Source organism: Dromiciops gliroides, chromosome X, assembly GCF_019393635.1.
Source record: "Dromiciops gliroides isolate mDroGli1 chromosome X, mDroGli1.pri, whole genome shotgun sequence".
NCBI lineage: Eukaryota > Metazoa > Chordata > Mammalia > Microbiotheria > Microbiotheriidae > Dromiciops > Dromiciops gliroides.
In genome coordinates, this window is record NC_057867.1 from 23,786,263 (window position 1) to 23,792,262 (window position 6,000).

Sequence of the window (6,000 nt, forward strand, 5' to 3'; positions counted from 1 at the left end):
TCACACAGCTAGTAAGTGTCAAGTGTCGGAGGTCATATTTGAACTCAGGTCCTCCTGATTCCAGGACCAGTGCTTTATCCACTGCGCCACCTAGCTGCCCCCTTGAATGCCTTTTTGATCTCTTTTGTATATGCTCCCGTCTCTCTGCTGACAGTCACTGCTCTTCACCTCATGCCTTGTCTATTACTTCTGGTAAGTCCAGCCCACCCTCCACTCAGCTATCAAAGGGATCTTTCTGAAGAGTAGCTCTGATCACGTCATCCACACCCCTCCACCATTCAACTGTTTGTTGTGTCCTCAAAGAGAACTGATGACATCACAAGATGTGTCATTGACTTGAGAGTGATTTGGATTAAAGTGAGGCAGAGCTGGGCAAATTCTTCAGCCTCACTCTCTCCTCCAGAGTCATGAGAGCCCGGTGGCAGTGTAGTGGGTGTGGTGAGACTCGGGACCCCAAGAAATTTAAGACACCCCCCCCCCAACCCTTAAGAAATCCTTCAACTTTAGACATTAAAACCCAAGAGTCCAGAAGTGGAAAACTGTCTCTGCCTCCCACCTCAGGAATGCTGCGTGGTGGAGCACAAAGACCCTGGAATGGTGTAAACAAAAAGGAACAAAAGACCGGCAAGTTCCGTAGTTTGAGAAGTGGGCCCCTAGTCTTACTAGATAGCCCATTATTCAAACTCTAGCCATCCCCTTCCCAGTTGTTTTGTAATCCCCTCCCCAGTGGTTTCTTTTTAAACCGATAAAGAGCCTTTTATCAGCCCTTTTCTTTCCAGGTCCCGGCCACATATCCTAATGATATGGTGGGTCCTTAGGATTCCTCTGTAAAGAATTACACTCTCGCGCAAGACCTAATTAGGAATAAAAGAACAGGTTTATTGGGGTACAAGAGAAACTGGCCAGGAGGAAAGCGTTTTGTTTCTCCTATTTTACAAGATTCTCGGTGAGCCTCCAATTCTTTGGGCGAATTAGCCCTCCCGAACCAGGTAGATGGTCCTCCCTCCCCACCCCCAACAGCAGGATGAAAGTCAAGAGGCTGGTGATGACTGGGGCTTCCCATTCAATAAACTCCAGGGACTCCCCGCTATCTCCAAAATCAAATATAAAATCCTCTGTTTGGCTTTAAAAGAAAGCCCTTCATAAGCTACTTCTTTCCTACCTTTCCAGTCTGCTTACATGGTACTTCCTACCACAGACTCTGAGGTCCAGTGACAGTGGCTTCCTAGCTGTTCCTTGCACAGGGTACTCTATCTCCCAGTTCTGTGCCTTTTCTCTGGCTGTCTCCCATGCCTGGGACTCTCTCTTGCCTTCCTTCTTCTTCTTGGCTTTGCTGGCTTTCTTTAAACTCAGATCAAATCTCATTGGGAAGCTCTTCCCAATTCCCCCACAGTTTGTGCCTTTCTTCTGAGATTATCTCCCATTTACCCTGTATTTCTCTTTTATGCATGAATGTTTGTAGTTGTCTCCTCCATTTGAATATAAACTCCTTGAGGGCAGGACCTTTCTTTATATCTCCAGCACTTGGCACTTAGTAAGAGTTTCAATGAATACTTGATAACTGATTTCCCTTTTAGTTAAATTCCTTCTTGAAAAGGCTATCTTGATTTAGCACTCATCACTTATCACTTGATTTAACACTTCATCTCTCATCTGAACCTAATAATCTCTCTGTCTCTCTCTCTCTCTCTCTCATATCTCCTACCAAAAATAAAAATAAAAATTGATCAGAGAAATGTTTCCTACAAAACAAAACCAGATCAGAGACAGACAGAAAAAAATATATCAATTTAATATTTTGTCCCAAGAAGAAAGAAATAACACATGATCATGTGTGGAGTCTTCCCTCCCAAGAGAGCCTGAGGACTCCCTCTTTCTGAGGGTATATAAGGTTTTCTCTGCTCACTGGTTACAGGGTGATGTCAGTTTTATTAGCATGATACAAATTAACCTAAAGAAAATACTATAACAGGCAGCTTAAAGACATAGGACGGGTTTACCAAGGACAAGGATGTCTAGATATTTGCTCTTTGGGGGAAAGAAGATAGTGAATGGAGACTCATAAGTTGAAGTTTAGTCAAAAGGGACATTTTGATTTGTTTACTCTCTTGGGGAAAGAAATTAGTAAATAGGGACTTATCTGCTAGCTATCTGTGTTCAGCCTGAAGTTTTAGCCAAAGGGCATTTTCCAGGGTGTCATAAAATTCATTTGGATAATAAGGTAAGTCCATCAAATCCAGGTGATCCATATATTCATTTAACATGTTCAGTCTTCCTTGTTGGATCTTCATCCTAGTGATATCTACTAGCCATGAGTGTCTCCCAAAGCTCTTTTCTCTCAACCTCATCCCATTGAATGACCTCATCAGCTCCCAAGGGTTCAATGATCATGTCTATTGTTATGAGCCTAGGGTGCCTCAGAAGTTTTCTGGGGGGAATCCAGGAACCTTCTCCTAGAGAAGCTAAACCAAACAGACACACCTAAAGAGATAAGCAGCACCCAATTTAAACTGAGATAACTCCAGGACCACCACCCTTCATTCCAGTCTCCCCCACCCCTTGAAGAGATAACCCTATTAGGCCTGGCTGCTGCCAAAGTGGGGAGAGGGGACAGAACAACTGCCCCTCACCAGACGGCTTCCAACCCACCACCCAATAAGGGAACTTTCCACAGTCAGATGATCACCGCATCAGACCACCATCTATAAAAGTATCTGCCTGTCTCCTGCTTGAGGAGATTGGCATCTCAGAGCCAGGCTTCTGTGCCATGCCTTCTCCCCATGAGAAGAAGTCCAAGGATTTCTCTCTTGGTTTCCTTTCCCCAGCCCCTAAAAAACTATTATTTTATTCTAATTGGATTTGTGTGCAAGAGGGTGTATTCTTTAAAGAGGAATTTCTAAGGACCCCTACCACAAACTCCCATCAATTTCCCCCATAACATCTATGCAAGTGATTTCTCAGATCTCCATATCTAGCCCTAATCTGTCTTCTGTGCTCCAGGACTGCCATCACCTCTCCCCTCTTAGGTATTTAGGATGCTATGTCTCAGGGTCAAGATGTACAAAACAGAACTCATTATCTCTACACTCATCACCCCATTCCAAGCCCTCCTCTCTTCTGAACTTCCCTAATAATTGGCAAGAATGCCACCACTTAGGCTTACGGTGTCTTCCTCAACTCCTCGTTCCTACCCCCACCCCCACCCTCACGTATCTGATCTAGTGCTAAATCTTTTCATTGATTTCTCCACATCTCTTTGGGCTTCTCACACATATGAACAGATGGCCAGGAGATTTAAGGGAAGTTGCACGGAGACCTGGGCCCTGGAAAAGCAGGGGAACCAGAGACAGAGTCCAAGTTCCTGCTGGCATGGGGAGAAGAGGACCACAGCAAGGAGATTTAGGGAAGTGGATTGCCTCTAGCAGAAAATGCAAAGTCCTCAGTTTGAAATTGGCTTACTTGTTGTTCCTTTCACGTGGCAGTCCATCTGCCAACCCCCTACCTACGCATTGCCTTTCTTCCATCCCCGGAATGCTGCCCCTCCTTACCAGTTTCCCTGGTTTCCTTCAAGACTTAACTCAAATTCTGTCTTCTGTAGGGGGCCTTTCCTAGCTCCCCCAGTTGCTAATGCCTTCTCCTCTGAGATTATCTTTTATTGACCCTGTACACATCTTGGATGTACCTAGTTGTTTGCATGTGATCTTCCCCATTAGAATGTGAGCTCCTCGGGGCAGCTAGGTGGCCGCAGTGGATAGAGCACTGGCCTTGGAGTAGGGAGTACCTGAGTTCAAATCCAGCCTCAGACACTTAACACTTACTAGCTGTGTGACCCTGGGCAAGTCACTTAACCCCAATTGCCTCACTAAAAAAAAAATTTTTAAATTAAAAAAAAAAAAGAATGTGAGCTCCTCTCTTCTATAAAGTGGCAGTCATCAAAACTATTTGGTACTGGCTAAGAAATAGAGTGGAGGATCAATGGAATAGGCTAGGCACAGGAGACACTAGTAAATGACTTTAGTAATGTACTGTTTGATAAACCCAAAGACTCCAGCTTCTAGGATAGGAATTCAGTATTTGACAAAAACTGCTGGGAAAACTGGAAGATAGTATGGCAGAAATTAGGTATAGACCAATATCTCACACCTTATACTAAAATAAGGTCAAAATGGGTACATGATTTAGACATAAGAGGTGATACCATAGGTAAATTAGGAGAGGAAGGAATAGTCTGCCTTTCAGATCTTTGGAAAGGAGAACAATTTATGACCAAACAAGAGATAGAGAATATTATGAAAGGCAAAATGGATGATTTCAATTAAATTAAATTAAAAAGGTTTTGTACAAACAGAAACAATGTATCCCAAATTAGAAGGGAGACAGAAAGCTGGGAAACAAATTTTATGGCCAGTACTTCTATTTTTTTTTTTTTGCGGGGCAATGGGGGTTAAGTGACTTGCCCAGGGTCACACAGCTAAGTAAGTGTCAAGTGTCTGAGGCCAGATTTGAACTCAGGTACTCCTGAATCCAGGGCTGGTGCTTTATCCACTTTATCCACTTTATCCACCTAGCTGTCCCTTTTAACAAGCATTTATTTTAAATAAATAATTCATTCATTCATTCTTTTTTTTTTTTTTTAGTGAGGCAATTGGTGCTCTATCCACTGCACCACCTAGCTGCCCCTCAGTACTTCTGATAAAGGCCTCATTTCTAAAGTATATTGAGAACTCAGTCAAATTTATAAGAATCCAAGTCATTCCCCAATTGAGAAATGGTCAAAGGATACGAACAGGCAGTTTTCTGATAAAGAAATCAAAGCTATCTATTGCCATATGAAAAAATGCTCTAAATCACTATTGATTAGAGAGATGCAAATTAAAACAACTCTGAGGTACCACTTGACACCTATCAGATTGGCTACTATGAAAAAAAAAGGAAAATAATAAATGTTGGAGAAGCTGTGGAAAAATTGGAACACTAATGCATTGTTGGTGGAGCTGTGAACTAATCCAACCATTCTGGAGAGCAATTTAGAATTATGCCCAAAGGGCTGTGGGGCTGTGCATGCCCTTTGACCCAACAATACCACTTTTGGGTCTTTTCCTCAAAGAGATCATAAAAAAGGGAAAAGGACCAACACGCACAAAAATATTTATAGCTGCTCTTTTTGAGGTGGCAAGGAATTGGAAATTGAGGGTCTACCCCCATCAATTGAGGAATGGCTGAACAAGCTGTGGTATATGAATGTAATGGAATTCTATTGTGCTGTAAGGAATGATGAGCAGGAGAATTTCAGAGAAAACTGGAAGGAACTGCATTAACTGATGATGAGTGAGATGAGCAGAACCAGGAGAACATTGTACACAATATCAACTACATTGTTTGTTGATCAACTGTGATAGACTTGATTCTTCTCACCAATACAAAGGTACAAGAAAGTCCCAAAGGACTCATGATGGAAAAGGCTCTCCAAATCCAGAAAACAAAAAAGGAACTGTGGAATATGGATGCAGATTGGACCATGCTATTTCTTTTGTTTTTGGTGCTGTTGTTTTTCTTTTTTGAGGTTTTTCCTTTTTGCTCTGATTCTTCTCATAACATGACTAATGCAGAAATATGTTTAATGTTTTATATATATAAATAATTTATATCAGATTACCTGCTGTCTAGGGGAGGGGGGAGGGAGGGGAGGGAAGAAAAAAATTTGAAACTAGAAATCTTATAAAAACAAATGTTGAAAACTATCTCTACATGTAACTGGAAAATAATACAATACTTTTATTTTTTAAAAAAAGAATGTGAGCTCCTTGAGGAACCATATTGTTTTTGCCTTTCTTTGTATCCTCACCACTTAGCACAGTGCCCAGCATATAATAAGAGCTTACTAAATAAATACTTGTTGACTAACTGACTTAATTTCCCATTTCTATGCTTTTGCACTGGCTGCCCCCATGCCTGGTATGCTCTCCTTTCTCAACCTCTATCTTATAATCCTTTGCTTCC